Source organism: Artibeus jamaicensis, unplaced genomic scaffold (genome assembly GCF_021234435.1).
Source record: "Artibeus jamaicensis isolate MK-2021 breed Jamaican fruit bat unplaced genomic scaffold, CSHL_Jam_final contig_387, whole genome shotgun sequence".
Lineage (NCBI taxonomy): Eukaryota > Metazoa > Chordata > Mammalia > Chiroptera > Phyllostomidae > Artibeus > Artibeus jamaicensis.
The window spans coordinates 11844102-11863080 of NW_026521812.1; the positions used below are offsets into that span (position 1 = coordinate 11844102).

General features: G+C 36.0%; 1 long non-coding RNA gene across 1 annotated transcript; it reads right to left on the reverse strand.

Moving 5' to 3' along the window:
- Positions 1-12016: 12016 nt before the first annotated feature.
- On the reverse strand, positions 12017-17175 carry LOC128627351 (uncharacterized). Its single transcript, XR_008391523.1, has 4 exons — positions 17117-17175; positions 16117-16200; positions 14715-14803; positions 12017-12133 (listed from the first exon to the last, which is right to left on the reverse strand). It is a non-coding gene; the product is annotated as an uncharacterized LOC128627351 (long non-coding RNA).
- Positions 17176-18979: the final 1804 nt, after the last annotated feature.

The window sequence follows — 18979 nt, forward strand, 5'->3', positions numbered from 1 at the left end:
CAGGAGAGCGAGAGGGTCACGTGAGCCAGGGCAGGCTCTCTGACTGCACTTTTATTTTTGTTTTTGAATCTCAGTTTTTTTATAACATTTATTTCTTAAGGTTGTTAAAATTACAAACTAAAATAAAATATGTACATACCCCACCCCACAATTTTTTGTTTTTTCTTTAACTATTGAAGTTTATTGAAAAAATATAGTGCCTCTAGTGTGACTTATCAGAGAAGATATTATGGGAAAAAGTAAAAATTGAAACAGGGCTTGAGATATTGATAGGATATGCCTATGTAAAACTAAGGGTAGAAACATAAAAGACTGAGGAGATTATCAATTAAGGCACATAATCACAATATCTTGAAATGTTCTTTTGTGACTATCAGTTGTTGAGTGTTTACTCTGCTAGGCCTTTAAAATAATCTTATTTAATTCTTATAAAACCTTGGGAAGAGTGTACTACCATGTCTGCCTTATGGAAGAGAGGTTTGAGATAGAGAGAGCTTAAGTGTTTCATCTTGCAGAGAGGAGATTCAAACCCAAGCTTGGTAAATTCCCAGATCTTCAGGAACGAGATCAGATCTCCCTGAATTTCAAACATAGACAGGAAAACCACAATCTCTCCAAGGAGAGATTGGAATTGAAAAGACCAGGTAGACTAAGTTCAAGGAGGGAAAGAAAAGCTTGATTTTAGGAGATGGGATGGAGAGGATTATGACAAGTTCAAAGATATCACAGATGCAGAATGGTGGGATTTACACATTAGTACAGATACCAAAAGAGAGAAAAGTAAACAATTATTCAGAGATGATTGTCCTGAAAAACCAAAATGATGCCCTGAATAGGGAGTAAAGAAAGAGAGCCAAAAGTCACAGGAGTAGGTGGGGCTGAAGAAGAAGGGGACGTGGGGTTTGAACTCATAACCTATTCCTAAAGCCACAGATGGTATTCAGTTGCGAAGAGGACTATGTAAAGATTCTCATCCAAACATTATTTCTTAAGGACCTGCTAAATGCCAAGGTTAATGTCAGGTATTTTCACAGGCTTTACTCACTTAATTCTTAGAGTAAACTCTGAAGAAGGCAATTAGGGAATCAAGTATGGAGTTCCCGTCAGTGGTGGAGATGGGGCTGCCAGACCAGGGAGTGAAATAAATGAGTGTACAAACGCTGAATATCTTTTTTACATTCAGCAGCCCCAGTCTCAGCACAGTAGAGAACAGAAGAATATTGAAAGGTGATCCCTGACTCTAACTGGAGGGGCTGATCATTTGAAAAAGAAAAGAGAACAAATATATAACAGAAAAATTTAAACTTAAGTTAGGTTGCATTATACAGACACTAACTGTTAGAATTTTCAGAGGAAAGCCATCTGTGATTCCCTGACATTAGGGAAGATAACATGACTGTAGAACTTGAAAGATGGATAATATATACCCGAGTGGTAAATGATACATAGAAGTTGCTTTGTGTATGAATGAAAGAGAAAATGAATAGGACTTGACATAGGAGTATATATTAAATTGATGTATTTATATGACAATGAGGATATCAGACTGGCAAGAGGATACATTAGGCTTAGAAAACACTGGGAAATAAGACCCAGTAAGTTTGTGGCGATCAATTGCAGACACTTGGTCAATCAGGGAAAATTGTAATTTGGTGTGGAAGAGACTTTTTGAATGATTTTAAATAGAACAATGACACGACCCTAATATTTGAGGGAGTGATCAGGCAACATTCTACTTCTGTGACTGGAAATGGGATAGCGTTTGTGAAATATTGCTAAAACTGTACATCAAAAACATGATGTGGAAGGAGGAAAGGATGAATTTTGCTAAGCCATTGTTCAGGTGATGGGCTGGTATATAGTGACTTAAGAAATTAATGTTGCAACTCAAAATGCTACACACTGTTTTGATAGCTTAAGTTCATATTTATACATGTGGTAGAAACTTAAATGAGGTCTAGACTTAAATGAGAACAGTGAAATATGTGTAACAATTTACTAAAAGCACAGTGCAGTAAGGAAAATGCTAGAACAGGACCTGTTTATAACCTAAAATGGAGCGAGAGCTTCTTTTCCTCCTTTTGGTGGTTTCCATTGCTGTTCTGCATTGTTTTCTTTTCACTCGTCACAAGTAGTCGTCTGATGCACAGACATTTCAGGCAGCGAGAGCAGGTGGTTGGGCACCTAGGCTCTGGATGCAGACTGCATAGCTTCCAGCCGAAGCCCTATCACCTGCTTGAGTATGACCTAGTCAAAGCAATCAGTCTCGCTAGGCCTCCACTTCCTCCTCTGCCCCATGAGGCTGATTAGAACGGTGCTGCAGAGCACATGAGCTGATAGCAAAGTGCACTAATGCACCCATGGCTTTCTGAGTGCTGGCTGTTTTTTACTAATTGAACGCCCATCTAAAAGTTGTTACAGGTAAAATTTTCTTTGGGGGAGGAAAATATTGTTTTTCAGACACTACAACTAGAACACTTTATAGACACTAGAACCACATCAACAAATAATATACCTTTGGGGGAGGAAAGTATTGTTTTTCAGACACTACAACTAGAACACTTTATAGACACTAGAACCACATCAACAAATAATATACCAGACCAATTTTGTTCATTCTAGCCATCTTGATGTCCTCCAGTTTTGGTTCTAGAGTCTATAAAATGTGGATAATAATTACAGAATTTATAATGTTATGTTGATTATCATATGAAAAACATTCTGCACCACCTACACTTCATGATTTTGGTTATATGTCTTCTGGAAGAGTTCTAAGAACCACGCTAGATTCTGGAGATATAGCAGTTAATGAACATGCATGGCACTGACTTCTTTAAAATGGGTAATAAACATTACTTAATAGGGTCAATGCATGGATTAATTCACATCCACACACACATCACACATGTGCTTACAATACTACCTGACTTGGTAAAAATAGTAAGGCCTATCTAAGTTTATAGTGGTGGGAGGGGGTGGGCGGTTCCCAAATATAACAAAATTTGTTTTTTTTCTACACACCATTGTCCATATCTTTCTGATCTAATTGCCTTATATCCTTACCATTCTCTGCTTAACAAGTTTTGCTTTTCTGCCTTATCTACACCTTCAAGAAACATTTGCCTTTAAGTCTCTACTGCCTCGTACCTTACCAGGTACACGATATGTTTTTTAAATTGAATTCATGATGTATACTATTTATCTCATGGAAAAATTATCGATGATCATCCCAGAACATCCCTCTTTATTCATTCCTAGAAATAATCTTGTTATTTAAAACGTTGACAGGTTTCTAAGCACTGCAAATAGGCTCTTTATAAAGATTATTAAAGGAGTTATTGGCACTATCTCTAGAGACAGAGGCTCAGAATTAACAAAGCCAGGTTTGCTGTGTGCATCGTTAACTGCAGGCAGCATACAGAATTAGACAGAAGTGACAGAAAGAAAGGAGAGAAAGCCTACACTTAATTACAGGCATGCAAAGTTCCTGGGCTTGGCATGCCCCCATGGGAGTTGCCTTCTGACTATTTGAAGTCTGTGGGAGCTATTCAAGATAAATGTAACAGGTTTTTTTATATTTGTCTCAATCAATCCATTAAACACTCTAGTTTCTATAAATAACTGGAATGTACACAGAAATAGATCCAAGTACTTCTGACCAGCTGTGATCCCTCCCACGCTGCTACCACTCTCTCAGGACACTTCATGTGATAAAAGTCTTAGGGCCTGGGGAGAAACTTAGTAAATAAGACTCCCCTCCCTATAATAGAATGTTCTTGTGACTTTACTTTCTTTGTGTCCATTAAAGGGAACGAAGTGAAGGCCCAAGTTTTCATTTTCCCCACGTTTTCAGAATTTTGTCTCCTATCCTTTTGAAAGAGGTGTCAGATTCTAGAGGACTAATTTTGCTGTGAGGGGGCTTTTGTTACTGTCTTGTAAGGGTCTATTCTAGCCTTGTTACTCTTAAAGGTACGTTCCTGCTGTCAGACAACACGTTCCTCCTCAGGTAACCTACAGGGACTATTCACAGCACGTTCTAAAATAGTCTGAAAAGGAACAAATAACAGAGCTATTTGAATTATTGCATGAGAAGCAAGGAAAATTAAGGCTAATCAAAGAATTATCAAACTAATTAGGTGTTATTTATTAATGCATCATGTCTTGTAATAATCTTATCTGTCACTTTATATGCAAGAGTGAAGATTTAAAAAGCTTTCTAGTAATTAGGTGAATATATTCCCCTAGAGTAACTCAAAGTTTCCTTCCGGTGGCCCAGTAGATAAAGAATAGAGAGTCTAGGACTTTCTAAGCATTTAAATAAATACCTTATTTTAAACATAGTAATAATAAGAATGTCCCCTACCCATTTTGTATAACTAATTGTAAACTAAGTAATTTAACATAACTATTTTTAAAGAAAGTAGTTAACTATTTGATAAAGTAATATTTCTTATCCATAGCTTTTTTCCTGTATAGGATGTTTGTGCAAGATGACAATAATGAATTTTGCAGTATTATCATTAATGTTCTGCCAGTCAGTCTCTCAGCACTGTTTGGTGAGTTTTATGACTGCTGCTCGGGCCCAATATGCTTTACATTTTGATTTTCTGAAGCATTGTCTGTTGAGGCAATACTGTTGTTCAGTTATTCCCATGTAGTAGTAATAATTCTTCCACATTGGAAGGCACTAATTTTTTGCTATTTATACCCCCGTCAACATCCAGTTGATAACACTTAAAGTCATTCTATTAATCACTTTTCAGCAGCTACTGAGCCCCTAGTATGTACTCAATGCTAAAAGGTCATAACACGAGTTTTAAAGCAAGAGGTAATGATCTGGGCAGAGATGATTACGATAGAAAAATGAACACTGTAAAGCGACTCGGGGAGGAAACTGGGAGAAAGCACTAAGCAGTAAATCATATGATGTAGGTTTTACTCACTATGGATGTACAGAGAGAAGAGGGCCACAGGGCAGACAAGCTTGGCAAAGGTGTAGCCCTAGTATTCTGCCCATGCTTCTCTTCAGCTTTATTGCAATGGTTATTATTAATTGTTTACGAGTTTTGTACATTTTTCCTAATTAGGTGAACAATTTTTTCACCCCAAGAGAGAAAAAAACTGTAGTGATATAATTAGGTGTACTTTTTAATTAACAACGCCAAGTGAGAAATCAATACACAGTAAAAATGCAACAAGGTAACATTTCACCACGTAGATGTCATTTACCCACTGTGTGTCCTTTCAAATTAGACCTCATTACCCTTCAGGGTCTGTCCTTTGTCACTTACCCTTAGTTATTTATATACCTCTTTCACATCCCCACTATGATGCTATTCATTCAACATATCTGCTTTATGTTTAACATGCTGATTTTCTGAAGGAAAAATTGTCACCTACAAGCCACTTTCTATTGAAACCACCCACAGTTTTTAGGTATTAAGCACATGTTCAGCAGACAAGATGCATTGTAACAACTGTAATCTCTTAAGGAAAGTGAGGAAGGATAGATAGAAAAAAGATCCAATTGTCATATTGAAACACCCTGTGGAAAACAAACTGATGACTTCAAATTTTCTCATGTGGCAGCTGCATAAGATGCAAACCTTTTCAGTTTTCTATTACTCCTGACCATAGTTACATTAATAATGACTTCTCCCAGAGGAATATTACTTTTAATCATAAATAACCTCCTGGCAGACATTGGATAGGAGTTTCTATTGTTTTAAATGACAAAATAATATCAATGATACACAATTTAAAACAGGAAGAGCAGTTAGTTGGATGACTTTTAAATGTATCATTAGAGTGAGAATGTATTTGTCAATTTAATTGTGGCACTAAAGCCTATTAAACAGCAATTATTAACATGTTCCATTTTATCCTTTATCTAGTAACTACAAATATTGAAATATTAAATTTATGTTACATGCCTGTAATTGAAAAAGTGTCGAGTTTTATCATCCGTATTAAAGCACCCAGAAGAAAATGTCCCCCTAAAACAAAACATCAACTTCTCTTTTCTCTTCCTGATGTATATTTCAAAACCAAAAGGTCTCCTTTTAATTGGTTCTATGGTTCTTCCTTAGGCTTTTCATGTCTCTTTGAATCACTTATGAACATGAAATATTTGCATGTGTCAGAGAATATTTTAAAAAGAGAGAAAGAAGGAAAAGAAATTTTCCCACAGGTAGAGACAAAGGGTAGCACAGATGCAGAACCCTTTGCCATTGGCAGGACGGGTGTGGTGTAAAGAGTTAACAGGGGTGGCTGGAAAATGCCCATTTGATTTTATTTTATGTGAATGACATCCCTGTGTAGAAGACAAGGAACCCTGTTTTTCAAATATCATCCATTCAATAGCTTAAGAAAAGAATATCCTTGCATTTGAGAATAGGGAGAAAGCAAATTCACAAAAAGCCTTAATTAGCATGGTTTACCTGTGCTAGAGTTTTTTTTCCTAGCACAGTAAACTGTACTAATTCTGCATCCAACCTTTCAAGATTTGGGAGGACTATCAGAGATGACATAGATGACAGTGTTGATGAAGATGATGATAAAAAGAATTACCACTTACTGAGTGCTAATGGTATGCCAGGCACTGTGCTAAGCTCTAGACATGGATCATCTCATTGAATTCCCACTAAACCCTAGGAGGAGGAATAGAACCTGTCTATCTCATAGACAAGAAAATGGAACCTAAGGGGAGTTGTGAAATTTGCTCAGATGGCTGGATATTGTTTCCAGATAACAAATATGGTTTTTAAAAAAGTGTAACCACCTTCTAGGTTATTTTTTCCTTTTTTTCACCTTGTCTTCTAAGGGGTATAATTTAATAAACAATCCCAATCTTTGTTCCCCTTTTAGTGTACATTGGACACAGAGACCTAAATCTTGCCAATACAACTACTAGAGAGTGCAGGCAGTCTGCTGATAACATTTAGCTGTCTTTGTTGGCTGGTCAGTGAAAGGAATCTGGAATGGAAACCTCAAGCAGAGTGGACCATGATTCCACACTCAAGAGCCCAGATGACTTGTAGCTGAAATTATTGAAGGAACCTTGGATTTGGTTTACTTCCACATTTCCTGGGCATCTATATACCAGGCGATACGGCCTGCTAAAACCAATTCTATCATTAGTTTTCCATGATGTGCCCATTAATAATATGATTTTACTATAATATAAAATACCACATTTAAGATGCTTCCTTTATTTTAAAATGATATAATTAAATACAGAATTTTAAAGCATAATATAACAACATAATATTTATCTGAATTAATTGACATTATTTTATCACATGTTTTGTTCTTTCCTGTCCCTTCGTGCTCCTTCTAAAGTAAATACAAACACAAAACAACACATTGCAGTGGAAAGAGCCCTGTACTAGAAATCTACGTACCTGGATCCTACTTATAAGTCACTTGGGTGAATTTGACCAGTTGTTCAATTTCTTTGCGTTTCACTGTTCTCAGGGACTCTAGGCATCTCTAGCAGTAAAATGCTTTTCCAGTTAGATCTGTAGATGGAGATTTGTTTAGGCTGAAACACACACCTCGATGGATAACTAACATAATAATTTCACTTGAGCAGACCTGCAGATATTCAGAATATATTACCAATGTTTTGTTTTGGTTGAGCTATTTAACTCAATCAAGTTTTAACAAAGCAACTTTTCTTCATCTTTGAACTTTTAGCAATGCATAAATGCATTAAAGTTCCACTTTCATGGAAAGACTGTTTCTTCACCCGTACACACATAAATGGTAAAGCTTCTCACAGAAAGAAAATGAATACTTTGGTCTGAGATCACAAATAATTGAAAAAAAATGTATACAGTTTCATCATGTGTTTTGTTGGAAGCAATTTTCACTCTACCAAGAACTAAAAATATCATAGTTCAATCTGTCCATATTCAGACACTCTAGAAGAGCATAACAGAGTAGCACTTAGAAGCACTCACTTATTCACTCATTCATTTAATTATTCATTTTCCTTTACCAAATGTATATTGATGTTCCAGATTCTGTTCTCAAGTGTTCATAGTCTAGTGAGAATTTTTGAAAAAATAGAGAAGAAAAAACTAGATTTGTAAAGAAACAAATAAATGCATTGAGAGTCAGAGGATGAAGTGTACACAGAGCATTCTGGGAGCACAGAGTTGTCAGGGGAGTGGATATAAGAGAATCCAGTAAGACATGATGGCTAGGCTTTGAGGACTTACTAGAATTAGCCATGTTCCAGGCAGTTTCATCAATGAGAATTTGAAAGCTCACAGATGTTTGACATTTCACTGGATGACTCCATGGCAAGTAGGTTATTTGGGCCTTTAATTCAGTTTTTCCCACTAACTTTGGACAAATGCATCAATGTCTCACTTTCATGAAAAGTCCATGACAGAGCTTTTATTTTTATCTTTTGAAATTAAAACTTCAATCATCCAATAGGTCTTAGAAATCTTTTTTTAACAAAAAATTCTCTTTTTCTAAAAAACCTTGGTACTAAAAGAAAAACATAGAATTAATAGTACCTGTTTGTCTGCATATTCCATCTGTAGTGTCTCTTCCTTGCCTCACCTTGGGTACTAATATGATTTGGTGTGGGGTTGAAAGTGACATCGTTTAGAAAAAATATACTGAAGGAAAGTGAAGCATTAGTAATTCTAAAATTTTTGAAAACATCCCAGTTGACGGTATGTCTAGAATCATGGCAATGAGTTCAGGTGTTAAGGAACTTAGTCTTAATTCACTGAGGTTCTTTGATGGGTTGGTTGATGTCAATTCAGCATCTAATTAAAGTTAAACCGAACATGAGCACTGAAGACAACTATATAACTTTTTATATTAGGAAGTGAATATTTTCAGTCTTCCAAAGATTATAAGTCACTTATCATAACTTATCAAAAATTGTCAGTTACATCGACTTTCTAAATAGGTATTAAATAAATAGGAAAAATATGTGAAAAAACAAGCCTTAATTTTAAATTGGATTTGCTCTCAATGTAAGACCTTGGTTAAGCCACTTATTTTTCTAGAGACCATTTTTTCCCATCTGAAAAATTAGGTTGTTGAAATAGCTGATTTCATAGGTCCCTTCTACATCCCCAAACTCTATGATTTATCCTTCTATTTTTGTTAAGTCCTAAACAGCAGGGTACATAATCAAAGTACAAGAATACAGGGAACAATGATATGATCTTGAATCAATCTCATTCCCTTTTTTTAGTTGACTATTCCATGAACATCTTTTTCTACTTCATAAATTGAAAATGAAAGGGAAAAACAGAAATTCTACCTTTATAATTTTTAATCAAAAGAATGTATGAAATATGTATTGGCTACTTTTACTTGCTTTCCATCAAAGTGAATATGCAAATATATAATAACACATGGAAATATGAGGGAAGCTTTTTTCAAGAGGCAAAGAAACCTTTCCAGTAGGAACATTTTAACCTGGAGGCTGCTCTTTCATATAAGAAGTTGCTGGTTTTGGTGTTTTAAACACATTTATATTACTGTCACATAGCCAATTAATACTAAATAACTATTTGCTTAAATTTTTCTAAAATAATGAAAAAATCTAAAAATTAATGATTATTAACATATATTATTAGTTACACAATGAAATAACTGTGCTATATATAAGTCTTCCAGTAAAACTTGAGAACTTATCATTCAAATGACAACATCACTAACTCATTAGTCTAAAAACAGTGTCTAACTGGGTAATCGGAATATTTGCTGCCTTTTACCTGGGCATTATGCTTCTCATTTGTTTCCAGATGTTTGAGTCAAATTATCAGTCACCCTTTACTCCTTTTTCTCAGTTCCCACAGCAAATTTATTCAAAATTCCTACTGGGCTTAAGTCAAAATGTACTCTGAATTCATTTACTTATCTATACTTTCTAAGTTTTTCATTGACCATATATTTCAAATTACCACCTATTATTCTGAATAGCATTTCTTAGTACCCTTCCTTGATACATTTTAAGTAGAATACTTATTTCCATTTTCCTTATTTAATTGATATGTTTTGTCTTTTGGGTAGAATGTCAGGTCCGTGAACTAAGGGACTTTGTCTTCACTACTGTAACTCCACATCCCAGGAAAGTACCTAGTGTTAGCAAGCACTCTATAAATACTTATTGCATGAATGAATCTCCACTACAACCCACCTAGTCTAGGCCCACATCGTCTCACCTGGTGTATTTCAATAATCTCCAACTGATATCCTGCTGCCTCTCACATCCTTTTCTTTACAAACGGTATTTTTGCACATACAACATCGGTGGTCTTTTAAAAACCCTGTATTTCAGACTAATCCCTTCACAAGCTTACTATTGTGCTTAAATAGCGTTTCAAAGTCTGTTCCAAACTCAGTGAAATAAACTAGATTCTCTAATAGGAGCTTGTCTCTGCTCTACAGCAAGGCTTTTGACTAGCTTTTTTCCCTGTTAGGAAACCTTTTATCAGAGATCTTCAGGAGGTTTTCTCCTTTGTGTTCAAGTTAGAGCTCAAATGTCTACCCCTTGAAGAGTGGGCACTTTATACATTATGCCCTGTTGTGCATTTTTTTGTGCTCACACAAAGGCCCTGCCCTTTGCTCCCTTCCCTGAGACAGCTTGCCTTGGGCTGGGGCTGCAGCTGCCCAGGGCAAGAGCTTCCTCTCAGTTTTGCACTAACTCCATCCTTTTGGCCAAAAGTTGCCACCATGCACAGACCCAGAGAGTGCATGCTTTTCTAATTTGCACAAAGCTCCGTCTATTTATTTAGAGGAGTCCTGCTTTGTGAGGAGGCCCTACTCTTTCCTATCCAGAGCATGGTCTATTTCTCCTGCCATTCTCTGCCTCACCACTCTGTCTTCATGTTTCTGTATCTGTGAGGTCTGAAAGGATCTGTCTTGTTTATCATCTCTCCTCCATCTCGGATGTAAGCTCCATAACACCAAGGTCTTTCCCTACCTTCACTGGGACCCCTCAGTGATTTCATATTTGCTGTTATGTCCATAGCACTCACCATAACTCAGCTGGAGCAGACACTGTTGTTGTTATTTTACCTTGAAACAACTGAGACTCAAGTGGTAATTGCCTGTTTACTGTTTGATCTCTCCACAATACCAAGTACAAGGAGTTCAAAGTGCATGTATAGAATTTAGCAACACACAAGAGGGAGATACAAAAATGCCTCTGATTACAGTGAAAACCCCCTTGATGCACCCACCTAATAAAACTCCTGAACTCCTTCCCATGATTCCTTATTGGTGAGGTTACCTTTCCACAGGCACGTTTGCAAACCCAGGAGAGATGGGGTAGGAAAGGGGGGAGTGGTTGATAAATTCCTCTGGCTCCCTCCCTTTATTTTGTAAGGGGCCCAAAGGTACAAAGCAAGAAAAAAGACTCTCAGTAAGAAAACCTGAAGGTCAAGGTGTGCTTATTTTAGTAAAAGTCACTGACACAATCACATCTCAGCCTAACATGTAAAACCATATTTTATTTAATTTTAATGTTTGTTCAATTTTAAATGTTAAAAATACTATTCTACATGTTACAAAAATAGTGAGACTAGAGACCATGTCCCAGTGCATAAAAGTAATATTGCTTTAACAAACTTGGCTATCTTTTTTTTTTGTACTAAATTCAGATATTCCCATTTGACCTTTAGTCATAGTTACAAATGCCTTCTATGAAAATGAAAGAACAAATTGAAATAGAAATTTATAATGATTTCATATTTTGTATTTCTAAAAAATTTAAATGGAGCCCTGGCTGGCATGGCTCAGTGGATTGAGCATTGGACTGTGAAACAAAGGATCTCGGGTTTGATTCCCAGACAGGGCACATGCCTGGGTTGCAGGCCCGGTCCCCAGTGGGGGTTGCATGAGAAGCAACTGCACATTGGTGTTTCTTTCTCCCTCTCTCTTTCCATCCCTTCCCCTCTTTCTAAAAATAAATAAATAAAATATTTTTAAAAATTTAAGTGGATTTTAACTCACTAGTTACTTACTAGAGTAATACCTTCTCTATCCCAGGCTCTGTGGCCATTCATTGCTTTCAGTACTGAAGGCTTTCAAAGAGTTCACTGTCTTCTGATGTACCTACTCATTCATTACCTCCAGGAAAATGCACTGGGTTCTGAAGGAATAAAGTAGCAAGCATTAGAGAAAACGAATATCCTCAACATTTGTTTCACGATTTGGGGGTGTTAGATTCAGGACTCTAGAAATGGTTTTTAATCAGGGAATCTTTAATTAAAAAAATAAAACTAGGCAAATTAAACTTTTGAATGTAGAAAATTGGTTTTTGCCTTATGCCATCTGAATTCAACTTGTAACCATCCATGTGAATTGAGATTCTGAGTAACTTCATTCATTATTTCTAGCAAAGTGAAGAAAACATCAAGTGATTTAGCTCATTAGAAGGAATGCACACTGTGTATTATACCCAGCGAAATTTGACTAACCGAAAGCAATCAAACTGACTTCTATGAGATGTAAAACTCAAAACAATAAAATATTGGTACCGTACAAACATGCCATTCAAATTTATGGAAATAATTCAATGAAAATCACTCAAGGAACAAAAATAAAGCCAATTCAGTATGTTTGAATGTCAGAGGGATTTTCAGGTAATAGTTTATAAAATGAAGGGGCCGTTAGAGTTCCAATGTGAATTTCAATGAATTAAATCTTTCCTTCAAAGAGTAACAACAATCCTCAGGAATTCCAAAGAATACACTCCTAATAAAATTATAATCCTTTTTCCTGTGAATGAATTTTGTTATTTTTATCATTTTAATTTTATTTGTTATGTCTTCATTTTCTTACTTGAAAAGTCTGTTTCAAGTCTTCTCATGAAAAGAGATGGGATATAAACGGTAAATTCATTAATGGGAAAAGAATTAATAATTTGAGTATTTACATGTGCTGGCTGCTTTATCCCTTAATCCTTATAACAACAGTAAAAACTATTCTAATTTCATGAAATAATGCTTGGAATCTTCATGAGATTTTTAAGTTCACACAGATTACAAATGGTGAGGCTGAAACTCATATCCATTTGATTCTAAGCATAAAGTCTTTATACTAAATATTGCTTTCAAAATATTATATCAATATAAGCATATTAATATAATATAAAATTATATTAATATAATATGATATTGATACAGTATATTGTACAAGATGGAGCAAAAGTAGGTTTAGAATTATTTGTATGGAAATTAATACAATAATTAATAAATAAGAATGTAAGAATAATCTTTGTTTCACATACTCAAAACTGTAAACTTACTTTTGTCCCACCCTGTATAATATTGTATATTATATATAATATATTCATTCATGATAAAATTGTTTCTAATTTCAGTAGTATTTTCTGTCATTACTTGAATATATATACATATATGCATAAATAAAGACTTTTCTGTAAGTCAGTACTGAATTCATGTGTTGTGTTCAACAACGAGAAGCCCGATTTGTTTTGGTGCCTCCTGGTTCCTACACAAATACTTGTCCTGAGCTAATAATGGCCCTGCTAGGGCTGCCTGTCACTGTGAGAGCAGAAGCAGACAGCCACCTGGGTTCTTCTTTCTCTTTTTGATTTGATCCTACTTCCCATTGCACCCACTGCTTCAACAGTACAGTCAGACATATTGGAGAGTATAATATAATCAATTATAGCTGGAGAGGATTTCTGATAGAAACTGGATATTGTACTTCACACTGAAGAAGCACCAGTTTGTTTGCTTTAATAGTTGTACATATTTTGACATCTTTTTTCACCAGATTTTCACTCCCTGGAATCCATTCTTCTCTACCTCCCTTTACCTGGCAAACCCCTTTTAGGTCTTTAAATGCACATTACAATTAATCTCCTCCAGGAATCCGTCTGCAACATCCTCTCTGAATACATTGTTTCCCATCACCACACTGCATTATAATGATCTGTCTGTAAGTCTGTTTTAATCAGTATATTGGGAACTTCTTAAAGGCAGGTTTGATGTTTAATGGTTCTTCAGTGCTGGTACATGATAAAAGCTCACTAACTGAAAAAAATAAAATAATGACTTTATAGCTTCTCCAGAAAAATCTAAGAATATTTTATAACACATAGTATAAATATTTTTTCAAGAAAATAATTTTATATATTTTGAATTAATTCCTAAAGAGCTTGTCAAGACTATAAAGATTATGATTATATACTTATTACTGCATGGAAGTATCTGACAGAGGAGAAAACAGCTTGGGTTGAACAGGCACCATTCAGTGAAAGTATTTTTGAAAACCTAAGTACTTAGAAACAATTGAATTATATTCACAGCCATTTGTACTTTAGGCTTTAGTCATTTAATTGACTCCTTAACTTTGAATTGTCCTTAGATTTAAAAAATTACAAAACCATCCTACCTTAGAAATATTTTTTTTCCAAAAACAGCTGTCAAGCAAGACTTGGGAACAAATGTTTCCAAGTGTATCTCCCCTTGACTTGCAAAGTGTGTGAGAACAGGGTGGAAGCTCTTCGCCCCCGTCCCTTCCCAGCGGTGTCATGGACCCCCTTACAGATGATGCTTTGCTTGCCTTAGACACTCAGAGAAGCACTTCGAAAACCTCAAATCTAGAGCCTGCATGGAAATCCAGCCCTACGCCTCAGGGGGTGAATGGTCTGAACCCCTGTTTGCCTCAGTGTCATACAGTAAAATGAACATTATACTTACACATTAAGACTCTGGTGAAGATCACATGACTCGTTCCCAAATTGTTTGAGATTGCTCCAGGCACAAAGTAAGCACTTTGTAAACGTTAGCTGGAACAAAATCATGGGATAAACTTTTCTTTTCCAGTGTGCCCAGCCTTACCTTTACTTTGCTTGCAAAAAAAGGAACTTCCATGTTGCATTATGTTTCTATCAAATCTTTGTTCTCATGAGGAAAAAAAGTAATAATAATATGGACTGCTATTTTTCTAGGTATATGGCCTGCATATTATGAAACAATATGCTTTATTTTTATGCACAATTGAACATACTCATGAATCAACCAATTGGCTCTGATAACTAGAAGAAACTCCTGTAATGAAGAGAGGTTAACCTCTTCCTCACATGAGGGTCTAGGCTTAGAATCCTGCCCTTTTCATCACCAAAGAATGCCTGCGTGCAGCTTGAATTGCTCGGCTTGCTATTCCACAATTCACCAGAGCAAAGTAATTTTGATGAATTCTAAAAAAGGAAAACTTCCAGTAAGCAGGCGGGTCTGCTGACATTTGATAATATCCAGCTGTCAGTGAGATTTCAGAAGGTGTGTATGCCCACAATGATTCCTGGATTAAAATGTACCGCACAGCAGGAACTCATGAAATAAAAATTAACAATAAAACATTTTACGAGGCATTTCATACAGAATCGTATGTTAGTTAATGTTTACAGCTCATGCCCCGGATGGTGTTGGTTAATTAGTCACTCAGGATAAGGAAGCCCTCAGAAATGACTGTGGGTTTTTATATAGTTCATAATAAGCTCAGAGACTTCAGGGAACCTTTCAAGCTTCTACAAAGCTGAATATATTTTCCCTCTGGCCCATTATTTACTTAACTGCAGGTCATTTATTTTGGCAGGGAAAAATGTACCTGTTCAACCTCAAAAGACCTATGAATTTTAACCTTCTTTTCTCGCACTATTATACCATTGGATAATTTTTAGTTAAATAAAAAGGATGATTTTTTTTATATTAGGATTCCTCTCAGCTTCTGTGATTTTAGTTTTCATAATTTAAGGGCATATTGAAAATAAATTGTGTTATTTGATTGCATGTGGGTTTTTCATTAATGAAGTCCAGTAAATATATTTAACATTGTGTATACATTTGTGAAAAATAACATATTCAGAAGTGGTTCTGAAGATAGCTGCATCTGTGTGTGTATCCACCTAAGGATCTCACCTAATAACAATTTTTCTATTGCATAATGATATAAATTTATACTTCAGATTCAGATTATGAATTATGCACACTGGGGATAGATCAGGCTATTTTAGTTGTGAAGATTAAATTTGTTGATAGTTTCCTCAATATCTACTTCTGATTGTATGCACAGGACAAAGCCCAGCCATACCACCTCCATTACCAACACAACAAGATTCCAGCACCACTCCAGCTTCACCTGCTCTTGAAGGTAAGTATTGCATTACAGTTTTCCCAAAGACCTTCTCTGTTGTAGACCAAATAGAATGTAGAAAAATAGAACAAAAATATTAATACCAGCAACAACAAAATTCTTATTTTTATCAAATAGTTTTAGTTATGTCTACACACTACAGAGCTACCATTTATTTTTTTCTAAAATTACAGTTTGTTCCTTTTTAGAAAACCAAAATTTTCTTCTTAAGATTTTATATGGGTGACCCTGGCTTCTAAAAGAATGACCAGCTTTGTATCCTGGAAATCAACCACAAAACTATAGGGATGCTTTGCAATTCTTGCAGTTTTATCATAATTCGATCAATTTAGAGTTTTAAGACTCTGGTGCCAGAGTTTCTGGGTACAAATCTGAAATCTCCCTCTGACTAGCTGTGTAAATTTGGGAAGTTACTTAAATTCACTGACATGAGATTTGTCATCCTTAAAATGACAAGAATAACACTAATCTTGTAGAGTTATTGTGAAGATGATATGGTGTATGTGTGTGCATGCCAGTTTACAAGTGCTTTATGAAATTAGTAGTTATACTACCACTAATCATTTATTCTTCAAAAAGTAATGTTGAAGATCAGCAAAATTAGAGGATGGGAGTATTATCATAAGCAAATTTGCTAAAAAGTTAATAGCATTTTATAAGTCTTTATTTATTCCTTCAACTATTCTTTATTAAATTCCAACCCATGTCAGATACTGTCTGAAGTACTAGGCATTCACATATTAATAGAAAATATTTCTTGCCCTAGCAAGACTGAGTTTGCAGATACAATAAAAAATAATTAAAGAGAAGCCCAATACAAAACGCAAGTCATTAAAGCCAAGTGCACCACTAATTTTTGCCAAGAGAGAAATGGAGGTCTCCTCCAAGTCACCACAGCACCTTTCCCACCCTAGCTCTGTCACACACTGAAAGGACCATCTGCGCGTACCTGTGGATACTAGCCTGCTTGTCCAGGTTCTGTCTACTCTGTCCAATACCTACCCGTTGGCTTTGACAACCCCTTGAGATGACGCGTGATCAGACTTAGTGAGGATTCATTCGGGCAGAGGTCCCTGCAGCCACTGACACGAGTGAGGATGTCTGAGGAAAAAATTCAGGGTCTCAGGATCTGGAGTGTGAGGGAGAGAAGACTTCAATTGGCTACACCCTATCTTCCCACAGACTCAGACCCAGGGCAGGAAACAATTGGAGAAGAACCCAGAAGACCCCTGTAAAGCAAAGAGAGTCCAAGAGGGGCCTGGTTGTTGGGTTTTACAAGGTATACTAATTACCACAATGTGATAAGACCCCCCCCAAAATAAGTCAGTAAAAAGTGAAAAATTCGAGAAGGGAGGGCTTAGCTCTGTTTGGAAGGGGTGAGAAAGACCCAAGGAAATGCTTCTTCCTATAGGGGGTTGTGAAACGTAAATCCCAAGAATAGGTGTCCATTACACAAGGAAGGAAAGAGCATTACTGGTAAAATGACTGGCGTAGACAAAGGCATGGAAATGGGTAAGAAAAGAGTTTGATCCAGAGAAGTATGTGTGGATAGAAGAAGTGTAAGTATGCAGAGAAGGAAGAAGACATGGAGAGAGTTTAGAACCGAGAGAAAAACATGCAGAGGGCAGGTCATGAAGTAACTTAAATAGGCAAGCTTGAGGTTTATTTTTATACTTAAAGTTTTATTTTGAAACATTAAAGAGTAAAGTAAATTCCCAATATACTCATCCCACAGATAAATTCATTAGCTTTTGCTATTCTCTTCTTCCCTTTTTTTCTGATTGCATTTTGTTTGGTTTGAAAATCACTGACCTCGTGCTCTTCAACCAGCTCAGGGATTTTTATTTTCTTTTAAAATTTTGATACATTTACATGCTAACAAATGTTAAAAGTACAAAAGTGATGTAGGGTAAAAAGTTTTCCAACTGACCCTATTCATGAACTGCCCAGTTCTCCGGAGAGGCAGCCTCTGGTAGTTTCTTCCAGAGATATTTTGTGCGTATACAACCTCAAATGTTACCTAATCTGCCTGGAATATTTATATTTGTCTTGAAAAGATGGGGATGTGATAGACATGTTTATTTAGAAAGATTGACTTTGCTGCCATCCCACAAGGTAGATCAGTATAAGGAGATTGGTTGTAAGATCTTGGGAAAGGACTAGTCCAAACAAACTCTAAACAGTAGTGTATTAGAAGTAGGAAAACAGATGCATCTGAAAGAGATTTGGAAAGACTGTAAATCAGTGTAAGTAGCGGATTAGATATAGATGCTGAGGGAGAAGAAGGGATTAGACAGACTCCAGGTTTTCTGAATTAGGTGTCCAGGTGGACAATAGAGCCATTAATTAAGATGGGAAGCCATTGATATAAAACAGGCCCAGTGATGAGGAGCAAGAAGCAGGGTCAGTCTGGGACATGAGTGTTTCCCATGGGAAATGGAATAGAATTACTTTCGGTTATACATTTATGTTTCACACATTCATTAGGCAGGAAAGGATTTGAATAGTTGGGAAAGTGAAGTTTTTCTAGGGTTATGTTTTTTCAATAGCATCCTCTACACATTTGGCCAGATCTTGATCAAGTCATGCCTAACCCATGGCTCCATTCTTTTCAACTCACCTTTCTCCAGAATATTATGTTTCCTGTACATATACACATTTTACATTGATATTCCAAGATCCTGTAAAGTAAACATTATTATTAAAAATCAACCATTGTGGCCACAGGATTTATTTATTAATTTATGCTGTATTAATAAATAACAGGTCTGGGATTCTATCCCTATGCCCAGGGAAGTTTCTGTTACACTAC